The sequence below is a fragment of the Salvia splendens genome, chromosome 1 (genome assembly GCF_004379255.2).
Source record: "Salvia splendens isolate huo1 chromosome 1, SspV2, whole genome shotgun sequence".
NCBI lineage: Eukaryota > Viridiplantae > Streptophyta > Magnoliopsida > Lamiales > Lamiaceae > Salvia > Salvia splendens.
Genome location: NC_056032.1, coordinates 29,079,811 through 29,102,467, shown reverse-complemented (window position 1 = coordinate 29,102,467; position 22,657 = coordinate 29,079,811). Strand labels below are relative to the sequence as shown.

Here is a 22,657-nt window from a genome sequence, read left to right as displayed (position 1 = left end):
CTCTCCCAGTCAGTATATCCGCTCGTCAAGATCGCCCAAACTTTCGGCCAAACACTAGGTTCACTCAGTCACTCATACCTCTCCGGGAATGTTAGGATTGTTCTCTCTAAACGCTAGACCACAGATGCTTCGGACTTAGATCTCACGTGCAGCTACTGAAGGGCTTTAAGGTTTGTAACGGGGCTATTGGTTGTAGTGTTTGGGGTGGATGTTCCTAAGTCTCTAAGGTTCAAAAAATTTCCACTTTATTTGGTGCGTGGGAACTGTGTGTACTCGGGCTCTTGGCTGTCACCTCGGCTTGGCTGGACTTTTTCTGAAGTTGTTTCCCAACTGGTCAGTAGCGTTTTGTGGCTTCGCCACCCTTATTCCTTCTCATTCTTTTTGTGGTCAAGTGTTTTCGACCATTTTCTTTACATTTTTCTTCTTCCATTCTTATTGTTTTTTTGGACCTGGAATGACTTCCTGGTCGATTTTTTTCCTTGCTTCTCAATTCTTTCGCTCCAGTTGGTTTCTTTATTGTATATCCTTCTGGCCAGTTGCCTTCTTGCCTTATGCCTTGCACACACAATTCCAGGGGCTAGGGGTTATATCTGGGTATGTGTATGGCTAGAAAGTGGGGTTCTAAGGGTTGGAAAATAAATATTTTTTTTAGAGGTGGGGGAGGGGGGGGTGGTTTCCTACTGCCTTCAGTGTTGCTACACGCAGTCACTTCACCCTAGGCACCTTGTGGCAGCCACTCTTTTCTTTTCTGAATTAGTGGAAAGTGGTTCCACTTTAGGCTTTTACTCACATTTAAAGAGGGCTTTTGTGTTTTGGCTCTAAGTGTGGGCTTTTCTTTCATACTCGCATCATCTATCCTGGCTAGGAGGTACTAAGGGGGGTGGTTTCTGTTTTCCAGCATATCGTATCTCCCTCAATTCCCCTCACCGTCAGCTCAGGACAGTTGAGTTTTAAGCCCAATCAACACACAAAAGAAAAAAAAACTAGACCTAACAAGACACTAACACAAGCACAAACATAAACCACACATATACACATACATCATACTGGCCAGTGCATTTCCCCCTCCCACTTCACACGTGTCTGCCCTCAGATGAGGCTGTGAAGTGGAAAAAAAGGTAATGGCCAGTATGGCTGACACACAGACATACCAAAACACAACAAGACATACTTATACTAAAAACCTCTCACACTTAGACTATATAATAGGCTAAGTGGGAGAGTTTAAAATCTAAACAGAAACCATCAAACCTAAACATATATATACAACAAACTCCCCACACTTAGACTATATAATAGGCTAAGTGTGAGTTGACATACATACGAAAAAGAAAACAGAAAACACAAACACATGCGCCAAAAATAGCAAACCCTTTACTTCTCACACTTAGACTATTGCGTAGGCTAAGTGTTATGAAAGGGGTTTGCGCACGTACTACACAGATTATGCTACCTAAAAAAAACAAAACACAATTAAAATACGAAAAACAAAAAACTGAAAATAAAAAGAAAACTAACTGGTCAGGTGGGGTGGTAGTCACTTGTTCCTCCTGCTCCTTCGCGGGGCAGGTTGTGGTGCAGGTGGTTCTTCCGGTTGTTCCTCCTCATTCTCGGACTGCTTATTCCCAGATTCTGCCGACTCTTCGGCATCTCCTTCCTCTTGTTCCGCTTCTTCTTTCAGCTCTGCTTCTTTCGTCTCGGTTACTACCTCCTCTGATACTCGTGGTTCATTAGTTTGGCCTCCGTGGTCACTCGGTCCAGATTCATGGACCAACTTCCCGGTTCCCAACTCTTTCAAGATTTCTTCCATCACAGTTACCACACGGCTTAACTCCGCTCTTGCTTTTCGATTCTCTTCCGCCAACTCTTCCACTGCCTTCTCTAGCCTTTCCTGTCTCTGCTCCTGATCTTGTGTTCCCGGATTTGCTGCAGATCTCCCAGTCGGTATAGCTTCTTCTCCCATTGCGTAGAAACGTGGTACGCCCTGCCTCATGTAAACGGTGTTCGTTCGGACGAACAAAGGTGTATCAAAGAGACCAGGAGGATCCACCATGATCTGGTCGGATAAGTCTTCGGCCTCCGTGATGATGATGTTGCTTCTGACGAAACACTCCCAAGATATGGCAGAGAGTGAGGTTTCTCACTGGGTGGGTGGCAATTAGATGGCATTGGTACGCTGTCCAGAATCCTAGATGTAATTTCCTCCCGCGCTTCACGCACCACAAAAGGTATAACTCTGTCATTGATGTTCTTACCGCGGAGTTCGACTGCCCCAACAAATTGAAATCCAAGTGAAGTTGGACTAGGCGTAGGATTGGGTTATTGAAATGGATTGAGCGAGAGAGAGTGGATGCAAATTCTCCAGAGGCTGGGTGAGTTAACTCCTCCCATGCCTCCTGGGGCTCAAATTCCACATGTCTGCGGGGAATTCCCCGCTCCCTACTTCTCCACTCAGGCCCTATGGCCTCCTCCAAACTGCACATTCCCAGACGCACGGTCCACTCAGTCAGATTCATCCGTATCTCTTTGCCAAATAGCCTAAAACTGATACATTCATCATCTAGATCAGTGGTGACCTTAAACCTAAAGGTCGTGATAAACTCCTTCGCTAATCTAACCGGGACACTCGGATCTCCATTCTCTAACAACCATTCAAATCCTAACGCGTGCAAATAAGAGAGAAACTGTTCGTGGGCACCCAACTCATCTAAAGAAGGAATATGAAGTACCTTTCCGCTGTTCACTTGCTTACTCCCTTCATCCTTGCTATCAAAAACTTTATGTAGCTCATTCGAGTCGAAAAGCTTCATCTCCTCCACCAGATCATCAGTAAGGTCCACTATCCAGCGCCGGTACCTCAGTCTCTCTACCGGGGGATGTACTAGCTCCCGATGATCGTGCGGAAGCTGTTGCTCACTGTACTCCTCGTCCTCCAGGGAGATATCACTGTCGGAGTCCAAATCTTCACTGGCAGCGTATTCGCTATCACTTTGTTCCCTCCGGTGTTCATGGGCTCGCTGAACTGACTCAGTAATGACTATGCCAATGTTCACCATACGTGGCTTCTTGTTGCTGGGCTTCTTCTTCATAGGGGCCTTCCCTTTCCGTTTTCTCTCTTAACGGTATCTGGCTCCTTCTCCATCTTCCTCATCTTTCTTTTCTTCGGGTTCCTTCTCAGCTTGTGTTGAAAATTGATCCTGGGGAGTAGGACTGGTCTCCTTGTGGCCTACTGACCTGGATGCGAGGTCCAGACCCTCAGCCATCCCGTCAGCCTCTTCACCTTGGCCACTCAGTGTTGGAGAGACAGCTTCGTTTTCCCTTGCAGTATCCTCTAGGTCAGTAGCAGGTAAAGACTCCTCCCCAGGTATTGTGGGAGTGGTACTCTCCTCTTCACTCAAGATCTCCACGGGATCTGCCTCCGTGTTCGGCTTCGCCTTACTAGCTGCCCACTTCCCTAAGCATCTTTGCGACACCCTCTTCGGCTTCGGCTGTTCTGCCCTAGGGTCTCCCTTCAACACCAACTTCCTCTTGACTGCCTTCGGTTTAGTCACCGGAGGTACTACTGGTTTTGGTACCTCCGCTCTTGCTTCTGTTTCTTCTGCTTCCACATGCACATCACTCTTCCCCGCCTCTGTCTGGGGGTTCCTACTGGCCGTTCAGCTTGGCCCTCCGAGCGGTTTCCTTCTTCGGCTTCTTCACTCTCTCCTACTGCCCGTGATGCTAGGTCTAGCCTCTCAGCCACCACGGCAGTGTCATCTTCCATCCGATTGACATCATCTAAAATAGCCTGAAATTCCTCATCGGTCATTAGGCCCTGCTTCTTGGCCGTCTCATTCAGATCTATGTCCTCCCTCGCCACTTCTCGGCGAACGACTTCCGCCGTCAGCGTTTTCTCTGATTCAACCTCTCCCTTTAGGCTCCCTTGTTCCTGACCTTTCCTCGCTTCACGTTCTTCTGAGTCGGAATCGTACTGAGCGGAAATGGGGTCAATCTCTATTGAATCACTGTGTTGTGGAGTTTCTGAGGGTTCCGATGACTTAGGTGGTGCAGTAGTCGATGGAGCTTCCCTTTCTGGTGGAATTTAAGAGGAAGTCGCAATGGATGTGGGGAGTGTTGCTGTAGAGGGCACAATCGGTTCCAAAGGATTTTCTCCGATCACTCTTTCTTGTCCCCCGATTTGACCAAAACCGGCCAGCGCCGCCGACCAATCCCTATTAGAGTCCTGCTGTCGAAGAAACGCCGTCATTGCTTCCAAGGAGACCATTGTTGGCGCTTGAGGAGTCGGCTCCGATGGTTGCGGTTGCGGTTGTGGGCTCGGCGGTCGTTCTTCCCGCGGCGGTGGTGATTCTAGTTTTTCTTCCCTGAGGGTTGAAGTGGGTTCGATTTTTGTTGCCCATGCTTTCTTTCCCATGGCTTAGATCTGTGAAATTCCGGGTATAATGTGGGGGTTGGTGTTTGTGGAGTGACGATGGAAATTTTGCAGAGAGAAAAATTGCAGAGTGAAATTGTGAAGTGAAAAATGGGGGAGACGACTGGTTATGGGTTGGAATAGGGCAGTTGTGGGTTTGCGACCGGTTATAGGCGGTTCCAAATCGCGTCGTTTCGAGGGAGAGACGGTTGAGAATACCGACTCCTGATTGGTCGGCGTGTCCACTCTCTCTGCTCACGCGCCCCTTCCAGCCGCTGTGTCACGACCGCACTTCCTAAGGATAGGAAGCACGGGAAATCATGACTAATGGGGGAATTAAGAAGCGGGGAAGAAGGGGAAACGATCAAGAGGAGTACGACATATCGATCAAAATACGAAATTTCATTTATCAACAAGGTTTCAAATCCCGAAGGTACATAACGTGAATGACATAGTTTGACAATTCAAAGGAATTAAAAGAAATTCTTAAAACTTGACGTAGCGGAAGCATTTTGAGAGTTAGCTACTATTATGTATGAAGACACAATAGCAACCGGATCATTTATTGAATACTGTCTCTGTCCAATGCTCAACATCCTCCGTCCCCCGTCCACGCTCAACCTGCACATAGGGAAAACATATGCAGGGCTGAGTACTTGATGCACTCAGTGGACAAATGTCAAAACAGTTATATCATGCCACCATTGAGTGACCTCGGGGTTTTAACTTGAAAAGGCCCGAGACACTAAAAATATCTCAATCACAACCTTTCAACTCATCATCAAATCATTTTTCCTCATCATTTCAAAACACAACCATTTCTTCTTGATTTATTTAAGAAACTGCCATATCTGTTCTTTAGGGTGCCGTGTAAGGGGCCACTTTCCACGAGCACGAAAACCGGCCAACCCATTCGATGACTCACGGTCCTCATCGTGTACACTAGTCCGAGTAGGGACGTACCCTTGCTAGGACCCGAATTCGATTAAACGCATAGTAGGGACTCACTCCCCACTAAGCAATCATCAACATCATCATCAATCTCATCAACATCAATCTCATCAACATCAACATCCTGTGAACGAGAATGTGGCCGCAAACTCGATCACTGGACCGGCCGACCCAAAAGACAGCTCACGATCCCCATTGGTGTACACTAGCCTGAGTAGGGACTCACTCCCTAGTCAGACCCGAATTCGATTTCAATAGGTCTAGTAGGGACAACTCCCTTGCTAAACAAACAGATAGGCATTTCTCAAAACAAAACATGGCATGATATTCCTTTTACAAACTTTATTTTCCTCAAAAACGTATTTGAAACATAAATCACTTTTCTGTTAAGGTCGAGCATCAATTCACATCACATCAACAAGTCGAGCATTTCACTACCACTTAAAAAGCTACACAGCGCAACACTTGACAATCACTTTCACTTTAAGCACATAAATCACATAATCATGTAATAATCGCAATCACAGGCATTTCGTCACATAAAATGATGCTCAAACCAATATATCAAATCGAAAACTCTTAAAAATACTTTAGTTCGAAAGCCCACCTCAAAAGCTTAGGATTTTCGTAAAAAGGTTCCTCATTCCGACTTTAGCGTGCGTGCGAACCACCCTTTTCAGTAAATACATAAAGTTCACATCAATTCTCTGTAACGACGATATTTAGAATGCATGCACTCTAATTAAAATCTTTTAATTCATTTTCTCGATTTTCGTGCATTTTCGATTATTCGGCGGCCGCCCAAGGCGTCGCGTGCGACGCCGGTCGGCCGCTTACGCTCGTTCTTTCCTTCGTTGGCTCCTCGTATTTTTCCACGACGTCGAAAATAATTTCTAAAAAAATTATTTAAGCGTATACTTTAATTTTCGTAATTATTTACCGTTGAAAAAGTATTAATTCATACTTGGGATTGAATTATTCGTCCTTCAAAATTCTCCGGGATTTAAAAGCCAAGACTTAATTATTCCCCACCTCAAATTTCCATTAAAGAGCTCAACTACCCAAAACATTCCATTTTAGTTTAATAGGCCCATTTTCAAAAAAAACCCAAAAGGAGAGGCCCAAATCAATTAAATATGGAGCCCAACAATACTCCCCTTTCCACCATCGGTACCACCTCACTTCTTTTCTCATTTCCATTCACAGAGGATTTCCCAAAAAGAGAAATCCCCAATTTGGAGAAATCACTAACCCGTCGCCTACTCCTTCTCACGCCGACTCCGACCTCAATTCGCCGCCGGGTGTCCGCCCTCTGTCACGACATAGCAGCTGTACCGAGCAGCCATCACCGTCGCTGTTATCGCTGTTCCGAGCAGCCATCGTCGCTGCCCTCACAACAGAAACTGTCGCTGCTGTACAGTCGATCCGCTCGCAGCGTCGCCGTCATTCTCAATTAGCCACTGCATTGCCCGTTTGCTGTTCGGACAGCCACCGTTCCTCACCGATTCAACCTCGAAACGACACGGAAGCCCCCCCCCGAAACATCTCCGAACAGCCCCGAAACAACTCCGAACCGTCCCGAAAGATAAGTTCTCATTACAAAGTTATCTTCTTTCATTTTCAGTTTTCAATTACTCTGTTATGGGTGTTCAATTGGTTACGTTCGATTCATTGTTGATGGTGTTGCTTGATCGGGTTACTTGTGTGGGAGGTTGATGTATGAAATATGCTATGCTTGTGAACTGTAATTGATCGATTGAAACGGAGTATACCTCGTTGAGAACTAAACTCTGTGGTAGGAACGTTTGAACAGTGTTGGATGAGGAATTTGGCAGCTCCTCGGCTCCCATGAATTGTAAGAATTTGAAACAACTTCTCCTACTCTCTTCCTCTCTCGGCTCCCTCTCTTTTTTTTTTTTTTTGGAAAAGTGCATGTTGAAAGGTGTTTAGGGAAGGAGAGGAAATTATTTAACAAGGTCATTCTATTAATTGAGTGACCTTTGATTTGCAGAAATGAAGGTAGAAGGTGAAAGGTGAAAGATCTCTTGGAAATGGAGAGTCTCCAAGGTGTTGGCGTAGGGAAGAAGAGAAGGAAGAAGCTTGGGCTTTAAAAAAAAAAATTCCATGAAGAAATTGAGCTCAAAAGATGTCTCTTTTAATTTAATAGCCCAAAGCCAAATTGTAGAATAAAACATTGGACTTTCTTTATATTTATTTGGATCGGCCCAAGTTCTTATTTTTGTTCGTTTCCTTTCGTTTAGACAATATATTAATTGCCTCGTAGTAGCTTGGTGTTGTTCCAAGTACTATAAAAAGTCCGGGTGTTACACGCTGCCACCCTGCAAAAGCTGCAAAAAGTCCACGAATTCAAATTCGTCCCTTAATGATTTCCCCCTATATTTTCCTAGATTAGAAATAAAGTAAAAAGGACACTTAAATAAAATAGGAGTTTCACCAAAATGGTATTCTGATGGTCAGTACGTACTCCCAATTAATATTTGAGGTCCGAAAAATATTTTTAGTTTTTCTTAAAACTAACTAGCATGCAAAGGTTCAAATTAATTAACTACCACATATGTACCATATTTACATCTTCCTTAGGAAAATTGGAATTCTACTTTGCCAGCATATGTACATTACGCTAAAAGGAGCTAGCCCAGTGGAATTCCAATCCCCATCCTACCGGTCAGTATGAAACCTGAGTATGTGGTTGCAGTGGGATTTCATCCACTACAGCCACATCACTATTGGCCCTAAATACCTTCAGCCTATGCCCATTCACAATAAAGGGTTCAGAGTTAGGAAGACTCCCTGAAATCTCCACTGCTCCATTAGAACGGAGTGCGGTGATGACATAAGGCCCTGTCCATTTCGACTTGAGTTTTCCAGGCATGATCTTCAACCTTGACTGGAAGAGTAGTACTTTCTGCCCAACATGGAGATCCTTGGTCCTCAGATTTCTGTCGTGCCACAATTTGGTTCGCTCCTTGTACCACATGGCTGAGTCGAACGATTCCAATCTGAGTTCCTCCAACTCCTGCAGCTGCAGCTTCCTTTCCTCTTCACAGGCTGTAGCATCCATATTCACTTTCTGTACTGCCCAGTATGCCTGGTGTTCAATTCCAACCGGTAAATGATACATATTCCCAAAAATGATCCGGTACGGGGACATTCCTACGGGGGTCTTGTAGGCTGTACGACAGGCCCATAGAGCATCCTCTAACCTCACACTCCAATCCTTCCTAGAAGGATTTACATTCTTCTCCAGAATCTTCTTTATCTCTCAGTTAGAAATCTCCGCTTGACCATTAGCTTGCGGATGATAGGGCTCGAAAGTCTGTGATGCACACCGTACTTCTTCATCAAGGCTTCGATGGTGCGGTTACAAAAGTGGGTGCCTTGATAAGATATTATTGCCCTTGGTACTCCGAATCGACTGAAAATGTTACTTTTGAGGAACTTGGCCACCTCCCTTGCTTCACACGTGCTCGTGGCCTTTGCTTCTACCCATTTGGAAACGTAATCCACCACGACTAGGATATACAGATTGCCATAGGATGAAGGAAAATGCCCCATGAAATCCATTCCCCATATGTCGAACAACTCACAAACGATGATGGGTAACTGCGGCATATCATCCCGGGCAGATATTCCTCCGGTCAGTTGACAACGTTCACAGCTTCTGCAGAATTCGTATGCATCCTTGTTGAGGGTTGGACAATAAAAACCGCTATCCAGAATCTTCCTTGCCGTCTTCTTGGACCCAAAATGTCCTCCACACGCTAACGAATGGCAATGGATCAAGACATCCCGCTGCTCCCAGTCAGGAATGCACCTCCTTATCACTTGATTGGATCCCACTCTCCACAGATAGGGGTCGTCCCAAAAGTAGTATTTTGCTTCACTCTTAATCTTCATTCTTTGGGCCTTGGTAATACTCGACACTTCTGGAAGCTCTCTAGTCACTAGGTACTTGGCTAGGTCTGCATACCATGGTTCTTGCCCTACCTTTTCTTTCCCTCTTGCCGTATCGTACTGGAAGCTTCATCACTTCTTCCCAGTCAATTTTCGTGACCTCAAAAATCACCTCACATAAATGCTCCTCTGGAAACTTGTCGTGCACCTCTTCACTGTTTCCATCTTGCACTATTCTATTCAAATGGTCTGCCACCTTGTTCTCGACTCCTTTCTTATCTTCGACTTCCCAATCAAATTCTTATAACAAGAGTACCCATCGGATCAAACGGGGTTTGGATTCTTTCTTGGCAATCAGATACTTAATCGCTGTATGGTCAGTATATACGATGACCTTGGATCCCAACAAGTATGGCCGGAACTTCTCGAAAGAATACACCACTGCCAGCATCTCCTTTTCAGTGGTATCGTAATTCCGCTGGGCTTGATTCAGAGTCTTAGATGCATAAAAAATTACGTACCTCTTCCCATCGATCTTCTGACCCAGTACGGCTCCCACTGCATAGTCGCTGGCGTCACACATTACTTCGAAATGATAGTCCCAGTCAGGAGCCCGTATGATAGGTGCAGATATCAGCTTTTCCTTGAGAAGGTTGAAAGCAGCCTTGCATTGCTCATCAAAAACGAACTCCACTTCATTCTGAAGAAGTCGGGTAAGAGGTTGGGCGATCTTGGAGAAATCCTTGATAAATCTTTGATAAAATCCGGCGTGCCTTATCCCCTTCTGATCAGTAGGAAACGTCAATTTGGATATAACGTCCACCTTGGCTCGATCCACCTGGATTCCTCTCTCTGAGACCACGTGTCCTAGAACAATCCCCTCGATGACCATAAAATGACACTTCTCAAAGTTCAAAACCAAACTCTTTGCTTGACACCTTTCGAGAACTATGTCTAAGTGATGAAGGCATGAGTCGAACGAATCTCTGTAGACCGTAAAGTCATCCATAAATATCTCTATACAGTCCTCAATTAGATCGGAGAATATGCTCATCATACATCTTTGAAACGTACCTGGAGCGTTGCATAGGCCGAAATGCATGCGTCTGTATGCATAGGTTCCGAATGGGTAAGTGAATGTAGTCTTGTCCTGGTCCTCAAGATCCACGTAAATTTAGAAATATCCGTTGTATCCATCCAAAAAGCAAAAGTACTTTTTACCAGCTAGTCTCTCCAACATTTGGTCGATGAAAGGTAAAGGGAAATGGTCCTTCCTCGTTGCATTGTTCAGCTTTCGGTAATCGATGCACATTCGCCAACCCGTGACTAGCCTCATTGGGATCAGCTCATTCTTCTCATTTTGAACGACTTGGATTCCCGACTTCTTTGGAACCATGTGGATCGGGCTGACCCACTCACTGTCCGGCACTGAATAGATAATCCCTAGCGACAATAATTTCAAGATTTCCTTCAATATTTCTTCTCGCATGTTAGGGTTTACCTTCCTTTGAGCATCTCGATGCGCTTTTGCTCCTTCCTCTAGCCTAATATGGTGCATGCAGACGTCGGGGCTTATCCCCACCAAATCTGTAAGATTTCATCCAATCGCTTTCTTGTTCTTGCTCAGCACAGTCAGTAGCCTCGCCTCTTGTTCCTTTGTAAGGCTGCTGCTGATGATCACTGGATATGAGTTCTCCTCTCCGAGGAAAGCATACTTTAGATTCGATGGCAGTTTCTTCAGCTCAACTTGGGGTGGAAGTGTGTCTTCGGGTAGAGGGTTTCTTTCAGCTTCTCCTTGTTTTTCTAATTCTCCCCCTGGGGGTTCCTCTATACTAGCTGGTAGCTGAGCCCCTGCGGCTCCAATGAACTCTGATTTCTGGCAAAATTCCTTGATCGCTCCTTCTATTTCTTCATCAGTCAACCCTTGGCTACTGATCAGATCGCACCATGCAGCAGCTTCTACGTCAGCCTGCTCATACACATCTAAAGCTTGAAGTTTCTCCTACAATAGTTCGGTCGAAAATCTTGGACTAAGGGGTCAATCACATCAACATAGCATAAGTTTTCAGAATCAATAGGCTTCTTCATGGCCTCATTGATATCAAAAGTAAATTTCTCCCCATGGAAATCAATGCAAATTGTCCCTTCAGCCATGTCTACTATTGTCTTGGTCATTCTAAAAAATGGTCTCCCTAACAATATGCCACTAGATTCCCTAGCCTCGGACTCACTCATTTTAATCACATAAAAGTCAGCAGGATAGGTAAAATCATGCACTCTAACCAACACATTCTCTAAAACACCCTCAGGACTTATGCATGACCTATCAGCCAGTTGGATCAACACCCTAGTATTCGACAATCTAACTCCCTTCAATCGGTTATAGATTGACAATGGCATAACATTTTTAGATGCCCCCAGGTCACACATTGCATGCTCGACTTTTACATCTCCCACAGTTATGGGTAGAGTGAACATACCTGGGTCGGCTCTCTTGGGTGGTAGTTTTTCCTGCACAATCGCCGACGCTATCCCTTCCACCATGATCTTCCCATCCTCCTGGGCTTTCCTAGCTATGAACTCCTTAATGAATTTCCCAAGAGGGGGTAGCTTCACGGCTTGGAGGAATGGTATGGTGACATCCAATTTCCCAAAAAATCGACAAGTAATCCACCGAGTTCTCCTTCTTTCTTTTTGTAACAAAGCGGAAAGGGAATGGTTTCTCCCCCTTTCTCTCCTCTACCGGTCCCTCAGCAACCTCCTTGGAATCCTTCTTGGGCAAATTCTGGAACTGAGCCTCCGTTCTGGATTCTACCTCTTGATGGGGTTCCTTCCTGACCAGTACGTTCTCGGGTTCACCTCCTCCACATGGCGTCTCCCCCAAGAAAAATGGGTCCTGCATCCGAGGTATGGATCTATTAAGCTCTTCCACTGAGATGGTGTCTCCCCTTATCTTCATTCCACTCAGCTCTCCACTTGGTTGTTTCGGTCGAGGGCCATCATAAGTAGTTCCTGACCTCAATGTAACCTTACTCACATTCGCATTTTCGGGTATTTAGACTGTAGACGGGAGTTTCCCTGCATTTCCTTTCAAATCACCCACCGAACTGCCCAGCTGGGCCAACTGCCTATTCATCATATCCATGTTCGCTTTATGTTCCTTCTGGGCATTTTGCATCCCCTGCACTACTTCGTTGTGGGATTGCAACTCGCCCTTGATACCTTGCTGTGACGCGAGCAATTCTCCCATCATGTCCTCCATGGATCGTCTGGTCCTGTTGGAATATTATGACTGATTTGGGCATTGGTGCTGGTTATACTGGGAACTTTGGTTGGGCTGGAAATTTTGGAAGTTTTGCTGGTTCTGGTTTGGTGGGTATTGGTTATACTGGCCAGGAGGGTTATACTGGTCTTGGTGATATTGGTTCTGGTTCTGGTTTTGGAAATGATTTTGGTTCTGATGGTGTTGGGGTGCTTGATTCGGCTGATTTTGGTAATTTTGGAAGTTTCTCTGGTGGGGTGGTATGTAGACAGGGTTTGGGTTTTGGTGTTGTGGGTTTTGGTTTAGGGATTGTTGGTTCCTTCCTGACCAGTTGAACTGGTAGTCCGTGTGTGCTGGCCCACGGTTGGGGTTTTGGTTCGAGTGGGGGTTATATTAGTTCTAACCTTGACCTTGGTTTTGATTTTGGTTCCCATCTCCCCATCGAAAATTTAGGTGATCCCTCCATGGTGCGTCCCGTTGTCTCCCCTGGATCCAATTCCCATTTGAGTTAAAATACCCGGCAACATTAGCCTGCTCCATACTGACCGAGTCGTTTGGCTGATCATAGCTCGGTTCTTGGTTTCCCTGTTCTGTACCCTTGTAGTTCCCAACTGGGGAAGTCGACGGTGTATTCTTCTCGGTTGCGCTCAGGAGTGACTTCTTCAGCTCATCCATCTTCAAATCCATCTTCTGTTCAAGCTTCTACTTCTGGTTAGTGGACGAGGCACTTGCAACCCTTTCTCGGTTGTATCCATCCCATGAATGGTCATACTCCTTCTTCGCACTCAGTAGTTTCCTTAGGACCCTCTTCGCTTCGCTGACTCGTAGCTGCGTGAAGCTTCCTCCCGACGACGAATTGGCCAGGTCCTTGGTTGTTATGTTCATCCCCTCATAGAAGGTATGATGTATCTCAATGTCCGCCATGCGATGATTGGGACATGCATCTAAAAGGCCCATATACCTCGCCCAATAATCGCTCAAAGGTTCATCGTACCCTTGCTTCACGCTAGTTATTTCCCTTTTCAGCGCGCTTGTCTTGGATGACGAGAAAAACTCGCCTAGGAATACTGACTTGAAATCAGCCCAACTCTCAATGGAGTCGGGATGCAGGCGCATGAACCAGGTGTTAGCCTCCCCTTTCAGTACGAACGACAAGGCCTTCAGTCTATAATCATCCTCAGTCTCTTCTGCTGGCCTTCTCTGTGCCCTACAAATTTTACAAAACTCATGAAGGAACTCATACGGCCCTTCGTAACTCTTCCCGCAGTATGTAGGAAGAATTGCGATCACATGAGGCTTCACATCAAAGGTAGTTTGCCCTGGGGTCACAACTATGGCTTGAGGTTGTTCTCCCTCGGTATGTGCGTTCAGCGTCCCGATCTCAGGATCTTCTTCTCCTTGAGCGGCCATCCTTCTCGGGTTTCCCTCTATCCTTGGTATCTCTTCCGGTATTAGTCCTTCTATGATGTATTGCTCCTGGTCACTACTCGAACCTAAGTCAGACAAAGTTGTTGACAGGCCAGAACGAGTGGTCACGAGTATAGTCCCTCGCTGGAGTATCTTCGGTACCCGATGGTCAGGAGCCAAGCTGCTGCTCATAAACTGAAACGAAAGGGAAAGAGAAAAATTATGCACAGTATATACGCCAAAGTATCACTCACAATAACAGTTAATAACGCCATTCATCCCCGGCAACGGCGCCATTTGAAAGAGCAGGTTTGTGCAGGTGTCGTTTCAAGCAAAGGGTGTATCCTACTGATCAGTATGGAAGTCCATGCTAATCCTGAACCTGGTATCAATAATTCCTCAACCCTCTTCTACTGGGTAGTATAGTGAATGTAGGGGTCGAATCCCACAGAGATGAATGCGTTTTGGAGTGATTGTGGTGATATTCTGGAAGGTTTGGTTAGCTACCACGCTTGGGTTGAGTTTCTACCTAGACGGGAAATTAAGATGGTACTCTACTGACTAGGAGGTGGGAGAGATGTTAAACAGACGGCTGTGTACGTGTGAGTGGGAAACATGATGTTTCAGAAATAAATGTAGAAGGTACGAGTTTACTATAAAAGGCTAAACGGAATATCAGAGGGAAAGAGGTAGTTAGGTGACTAGACCTGCAGATCTGAAAAGTAACAGCTGAAAAGTAAGGAAAAGTAAAGGACAAAAGCAAAAAGTAACTAAAAAGTAAATGTGGTCCCAAATTTGGATGTGAACATTGTCTTCTCCAACAAGTCTGAACACAAATCAAACAACTCAGGTTCCATGAACGAGAAATGCAGATTAACAACTTCACAAAAACAGATCTACAATCTAAACTCCAAATAAAAAGATTAAACTAACGAAACTGAAATTACGCTTACTGGGTAACATGCAAGGTGGCAGAATAACGTAAACTCGGATTTCACACTAAGACACTTCTGGAAAATAAATCTAAACAGCCACTGAACTAACAAATCACAGATCGAACAACTTCAAATGAAATCATGCTTCCAACACTTAGAAATTACTGCAACAACTAGATCTAAGCTACCTAGGTAGAATGAAACGAATTTGAACAGAAAGAGATGCATAAAAACAACTTCATTGCATAAACGTTTGGATCTCAACAAAACACTTCAAAGGATGATATGTACTGAAAATGCAGCAGATCCAACGAAAGAAAACAAGTAAAGGTTAACTAAGAAAGCGAATAAAGATTGTTTTGCCACTCCGGGCGATGAAACTGCTACGACTACGGAATAAACTGGCTGGAACTCCGGCGAACTGATGATCTTCAAGTGACCATGGTTGTGGCGAGGAAAGAGAATTACGAAGGGTAATGCTGAAGGAGTGATCTACCGAAGAGAGATGGCTAACTAAGCGTAGGAGTTAACTAACTAATTGATGATGATTCTCTCCAAGTGGCTTCCTTTTATAGGGAGGCCTCCCTTGATTTTTAGGATAGACTTCAAACATGAAATGACTCTTTTGACCCCTTGCTTGCGGCTGATCTTCCCAGCTATCATTCTTCTCCATCTCGAGCCTTTTTGGCATGCATACTGGTCAGGATAACAACATCCCGACGCCCTTTTCACCTGAAGTATCTGAAGCTTTGCCTACTGGTTAGAACACTCAACCTGCACACTTAAGCAACTGTTTTGCAGATATAATTCAATTATGCACATCATACTGACCAGTAACCAAGGCCTAGAATACGACTTATCACACAGCAATCCGTCAGCTTGCCACTGGACAAACGACGGATTTGTTCAACGAATACCTCCGCATTGGAGAAAGCACTGGGAGAATTGCTTGATGCAATTCTGCAAAGGCGTCCGGGCAGCCTTCACCGACGAATTTCTCCGAAAGCCAAGTACGGGAGATTGTCAGTTTCTGCTCCACCTTCACGAAGAAGTGCACGGATTCCCCGGGATTCTTGGCAGCGTCGATTACATGCATTGGCAATGGAAGAATTGCCCTGTGGCGTGGAGGGGGTCATACACGAGCGGCCACAAAGGCACCCACCCCACCGTTATACTCAAGGTCGTTACCGACTACCGGCTATGGATTTGGCATGCGTACTTCAGGGTCCCCGGATCGAACAACGACGTCAACGTGCTCAACCAATCCGACCTCTTCGCCGAAGTTTTGGATGGTAAAGCGGCGGCCATCAACTTCATCGCTAACAACCGGCGGTATAAAATGAGGTACTATCTTGCCGACGGCATCTACCCGAAGTGGCCAACCTTTGTGAAAACGTTTAACAGGCCGGTGAATGAAAAACAGGCTCTTTTTGCGCAGAAGCAGGAGGTTGCTCGAAAGGATGTGGAGAGAGCGTTCGGGGTTCTCCAAGCACGTTTCAACATTATCAAAGCCCCAGCTCGTACATGGTTTATGGAGAGTATGGTCGACATCATGTATACGTGCATAATCTTGCACAACATGATTGTCACCGACGAAGGACCTGAGGCGGAAAATTGGTTCGACCCAGAAACCCCGGGAAGCTCTACCGCAAGTAGTCCGCCTCGCAGTGGAGTGCATCCGTCTATACAAGATCGGTTGTCTATTCGGGTAACGACACGTGATTCTACCGCCCACGCCCAACTCCTAGATGCTTTAATGGAACAACGACGTCAACGAGCTCAACCAATCCGACCTATTCGCCAAAGTTTTAGATGGTAAAGCGCTGGCCATCAACTTCATCGCTAACAACCGGCGGTATAAAATGAGGTACTATCTTGCCGACGGCATCTACCCGAAGTGGCCAACCTTTGTGAAAACGTTTAACAGGCCGGTGAACGAAAAATAGGCTCTTTTTGCGCAGAAGCAGGAGGTTGCTCGAAAGGATGTGGAGAGGGCGTTCGGGGTTCTCCAAGCGCGCTTCAACATTATCAAAGCCCCAGCTCGTACGTGGTTTATGGAGAGTATGGTCGACATCATGTATACATGCATAATCTTGCACAACATGATTGTCGCCGACGAAGGACCTGAGGCGGGAAATTGGTTCGACCCAGAAACCCCGGGAAGCTCTACCGCAAGTAGTCCGCCTCGCAGTGGAGTGCATCCGTCTATACAAGATCGGTTGTCTATTCGGGTAACGACACGTGATTCTACCGCCCACGCCCAGCTCCTAGATGATTTAATGGAGTACATTTTGGAAAAATTTGGCAACCGGTAGACGCACATGATCTTTCTTCTGCATCTTTGAGCTTTGAGATTTTGAATTTAGAGAGAGTGAGCGGAAGAAATTAAATCATGTATTTTTCATTTTTTAGGATTTTTAATTATTTATTTTTTATTTTTAAGAATTTTAAGTTGTAATTTTATTTTATTTAATGAAATGTGTTTTTATTAATTGAATTTGTTGGAAATAAAAATAAAAAATAAAATTGAATGAATAGTTAAGGGATGAGATGGTTAAGAGACGGATAAGAGATGGAGGGTTGCAGGTTCTGTCTCTTAGTTAAGAGATTAAGTGAAAAGTACAGTGGGGCCATGAATAGTTAAGAGATGAGACGGTTAAAAGACAGCGTTGCGGATGGCCTTATTCTTATTGTGAATTTTCAAACGTTTGTGTCCCTTTCCTTTAATTTTCTTCATTGTTGTGGATGCTATGTGAATTTTAAGCTTTTCTATTTTTAACCCTTTAGCACACTTCCTCCATATCTCCACATTATGTTTCCTATTTCATTTTGTTTTGACACAACCTTCTACTTCTACCTTGTTGGGAAATAAACACAGGCAATCACGAATATGAAAGAGAATGAACACCAGAATTGTTTACCCAGTTCGATACAATGTATATCTACGTCCGGGGGCGATGCCAAGCCAGGGATTTCACTATATAATTTCAGAATAAGCATAATTTAACAATGAGGGAGCACCTCTATTTATAAGCAACTAGAGAGCCCTAATTCTAGTCAAACTAGGAAACATATATCACAAGGAAAAAAATACTTCAAGGAAACAAATCCTAAACATGGTAGGAGATAAATTAGGCTCCATAATTAACAATCTCCCACTTGGAGACTAACAACTCCTAAACAACCATTTCCTCGTGATCTCATCCCTTCATCCGCTTAGCATCGCCTAACCTTCTCTTCAAGTTCCAAGGCCAATTGAAGCTATGCATAGCTTCAATTTCTCTAAGGTCACCACCTTAGTAAACATGTCTGCAGGATTCTCACTTCCAAGTATCTTCACAAGTTGCAGGATTTTCATCTCCACTAGGTGTCGGATGTAATGATACTTCAACTCCACATGCTCTGTCCTAGAATGAAACGCTGGATTCTTCGCCAAGAAAATAGCACTCTGACTATCATTGTAGAGTATGCTACTCTTGTTCTCCTTCCCAAGTTCATCTAAGAAACTCTGCAACCACACCATCTCCTTGCTTGCCTCTGTCGCAGCTACATATTCAGCCTCCGTAGTAGACAAAGCAACGGTCTTCTGCAACTTAGAAGTCCATGAAATAGCAGTACCACCATAAGTAAATACATACCCGGTTGTGCTTCTTCTCCCATCAAGATCATTGGATGCCAAGTCTGCATCCACATAACCTGCCATCTCGACATTCTTGCCATTGAAACATAAGACACTTTCTGTAGTACCTCTCAAGTATAGAAGGATCCATTTAACTGCTTCCCAATGTTGCTTGCCCGGATCACCCATGAACCGGCTCACTACTCCCACTGCTTGTGCAATATCAGGCCTCGTACACACCATTGCATACATAATACTGCCAATTGCTGAAGCATAAGGAATTTTCTTCATTTCAGCACGTTCTTCTTTTGTACTCGGTGACTCCTTCTTTGACAGCTTAAAGTGACTGCCTAAAGGCACACTTACTGGCTTCGAATTATCCATGTTGAATCTTTCCAAAACCTTACCAATGTAAGCAGCTTGCGAAAGATACAATTTTCCTGCCGCCTTGTCACGCTCGATTCTCATGCCCAAAATTTGATTAGCCTCTCCAAGATCTTTCATGGAGAATCGTTCAGACAATTGCCTTTTCAACTTATCCATCTCCTTTTGATCACCTCCTGCGATCAACATATCATCAACATATAATAACAGGATAAGATAGCTCTTGTCAAACCTCTTGTAGTAACAACAATGGTCAGCGTAGCATCTTTTATAGCCAATCTCCATCATGAATCCATCAAACTTCTTGTACCACTGCTTTGGAGCTTGCTTTAAACCATACAAGCTCTTCTTCAACTTGCACCCAAGATTTTCCATTCCTTTTACTACGAATCCTTCAGGCTGTGTCATGTACAACTCATCCTCCAAATCACCATGAAAGAATGCCGTCTTTACATCCATCTGATGTAACAATAGATTTTCTGCAACTACCATACTCAACACTAAACGAATAGTAGTTAGTTTCACAACAGGAGTGAACACATCTGTATAATCAATACCGTATCGTTGCTCAAATCCCTTGACAACCAGCCTAGCCTTGTAGCGCTTGTTACCATCAGCTTCACATTTGATTCGATAGACCCACTTGCAATTCAATGCCTTTTTTCCTTTAGGAAGTTCCACAAGCTCCCATGTGCCATTCAGGAGAAAAGAGGCAAACTCATCATCCATGGCAATTTTCCACCTTCGTTTATCAGGGCCTTCTCCTGCCTCTGCATAACACTCGGGCTCACCACCATCAGTAAGTAACAAATAGAAATTAGAGGGCGAGTACCTATCAGGTGCACGTCGCTCTCTAGTCGATTTAGGCAGCGGAATAGTCGGTGGTGGAGTGCTTGGTTCTTCTTCAATCACCTCTTCAGCATTCTGACTCTCTTTGCTCCCACTCGAGTTTGAGATGTCTAGCTTGACCACTTGTGGCTCAGAACTGCTGGGACTCGACGTCTCCAATCTATCCTTGTACAATACCTGTTCATTGAAAATGACATCTCTACTGCGAATAACCTTACGGTTCTGCTCATCCCAGAGTCTATAACCGAACTCATCGCCTCCATAACCAATGAACGTACACTTAATAGATTTAGCATCCAACTTACTTCTCTCAACGGAACTAACATGAGCATAAGCAACACAACCAAAGATGCGTAGGAAAGATAGATTTACCTCTTTTCTTGTCCAAACCTCCTCGGGTATCCGAAACTCCAAGGGAACTGATGGACCTCTATTAATTAGAAATGCAGCTGTGTTGACTGCATCTGCCCAAAAACTCTTTGGCAATCCACTTTTCAATCTCATGCATCTTGTTCGCTCGTTCAACGTTCTGTTCATGCGCTATGCGATTCCATTCTGCTGTGGAGTTCCTTTCACAGTTTTCTCCATGCGGATTCCATTCTAGGACTCCTTGAACTTTGCAAGTTCATATTCTCCTCCATTATCGGATCTTAGACACTTCACCTTCAGCCCGGTTTCAGTTTCAACAAGGGCTTTCCACTTCCTAAAAGAGTCAAACGCATCGGATTTACTCTTCAGAAAATAAACCCATAGCTTTCGAGTAGAGTCGTCGATGAAAGTCATATAATATTCAGAGCCTCCTAGGGATTTCACAGGTGCTGGTCCCCATAGATCCGTGTGGACCATCTCCAACTTCTGTGTCTTCAATTTTCTGTCTCCTCTTGAGAAACTCACCCTTTTCTGTTTCCCAAACACGCAATCCTCGCACAGGCAAACTTCAACAGTTTTCAGGCCAGGCAGTAAACCTCTTGAGCACATTATCTTCATCCCTTTCTCGCTCATGTGGCCAAGACGACAGTGCCACAAATCTGCATTATTTGCCTCACTTGCAATATCAATGCAATCTTTGGAGTTAGTTGTGGTATATAGGGATGTCAATGTAGCCCGCAACCCGTGGGCTGACCCGAATAGCCCGCCAAATTTATAGGGTTAGGGCTGGAAATTTCTAGCCCGATAAAATTAAAACCCGATTAGCCCGCACCCGATTAACCCGCGACCCGTTAGGGCTAGACCCGAAAACCCGATGGGCTGGCCCGAAAACCCGATAAAATTTCTATTATTCTATTTTTTACTCATAATTCGACATTTTATTGATTAATTTTATAATATAGATAACTAAAAAAATAACTTTCAATTTTATATTAAATATACAAATTATATATTGAATTTTTATTAATATAATAATTGATAAATAAATTAAAAACTTCAAATTCCTTTAAAAAATATTTAAATTTCTTCAACATGCATTAAAATTTCTCGAAATATCTCAAATATTAGTATTTGATCATGTTTATGATTTAGTTTGACCATATATCTCAAATGTATCATAATTAAATATTTTACATTTTATGAATATAACTAATTTTCATCGTTATTTATTGGATTGATTGCATGTAAATCTTATCGGCAGCAACCCGATTAACCCGCTGGGCTAGCCCGAAACCCGAGCTTTTAGGGTTAGGGTTGAACTTTTACAACCCGAAAAAATTCACAACCCGATTAGCCCGCACCCGATTGACCCGCAACCCGAGTAGGGCCGGCCCGAAACCCGATGGGCCGACCCGATTGACATCCCTAGTGGTATACAACGTACCCTCTTTCTTACCTCGAGCTACTATCATAGCTCCCTTAGTAATCTTCCAATTGTTGCAGCCAAACGTCACGGTGTACCCTTCTGCATCAAGCTGCCCAATCGAAATCAAACTTCTCTGCAATCCAGGAATGTGTCTGACTCCATTCAGTTTTATCACAGATCCATTGGACGTCACTACCTTCACGTTTCCCTTTCCCACGATATCTAAGGGCTTGTCATCAGCCAGATGTACCTTCCCAAAATCGCCAGAAACGTAGTCTTCCATTATCTCCACATTGCTGCAGGAGTGGAACGACGCTCCAGAATCCAATACCCACGATTCCATCGGACTACTGACACTCAAGACCAACGCCTCGCCATCGTCATCAGACATGGTAGCGTTTGATGTCTTCTTGTTCTTCTGATCCTTATTCTTATACTTCTTCGGTGCCTCACACTGATTTCTAAAATGCCCAAACTTATCACAATTCCAGCATTTAACTTTATCCATATCCTTCTTGGATTGGCTCCTCCCTCTGGAATTTGATCTTCCACGATTTTGCTTTCCCTTCGATCTGCCTCTCTGTTCTGTATTCAGTGCTGATCCCGAAGTAGAAGATCCTGATTCTCTCCGGCGAACTTCCTCAACCAATCATCAGATCTCTTACTCTGTCAACTGTTAGGTTTGTCTCTGCAGCAGTAACTGCTGTCACTGTGCCAGCCCAACTCTCAGGCAGAGACGATAGCAAAATCAGGGCACGAATTTCATCATCGAATTTTATATCAACCGAGTTCAGTTGCGAAGTAATCATGTTGAACTCGTTGAGATGTTGTTGCACCAGCTTTCCCTCTTGCATTCTAAAATTAAACAATCGTCTAATCAGATGTACCTTGTTTGCCGTTGATGGTTTCTGATACATGTCCTCCAAGATCTTCATCATCTCCTTTGTCGACTTTGCTGCAGTCGTGTGATAAGCCACATCCTTGGACAACGATAGCCTAATCGCGCTCATCGCTTTTCTGTCCAGCAGCTCCCACTCCTCCTGTTCCATCTTTTCGAGTTTGGTTTTTAAAGGCTTCCAAAGATCTTTACCGTACAGGTAATCCTCAATCTGCATCTTCCAAAATCCGAAAT

General features: G+C 44.5%; 1 long non-coding RNA gene across 1 annotated transcript; it reads left to right on the top strand.

The window, feature by feature from the left end:
- The first annotated feature begins 6,512 nt into the window (after positions 1–6,512).
- On the top strand, positions 6,513–7,597 carry LOC121746644. Its single transcript, XR_006039057.1, has 2 exons — positions 6,513–7,214; positions 7,371–7,597. It is a non-coding gene; the product is annotated as an uncharacterized LOC121746644 (long non-coding RNA).
- Positions 7,598–22,657: the final 15,060 nt, after the last annotated feature.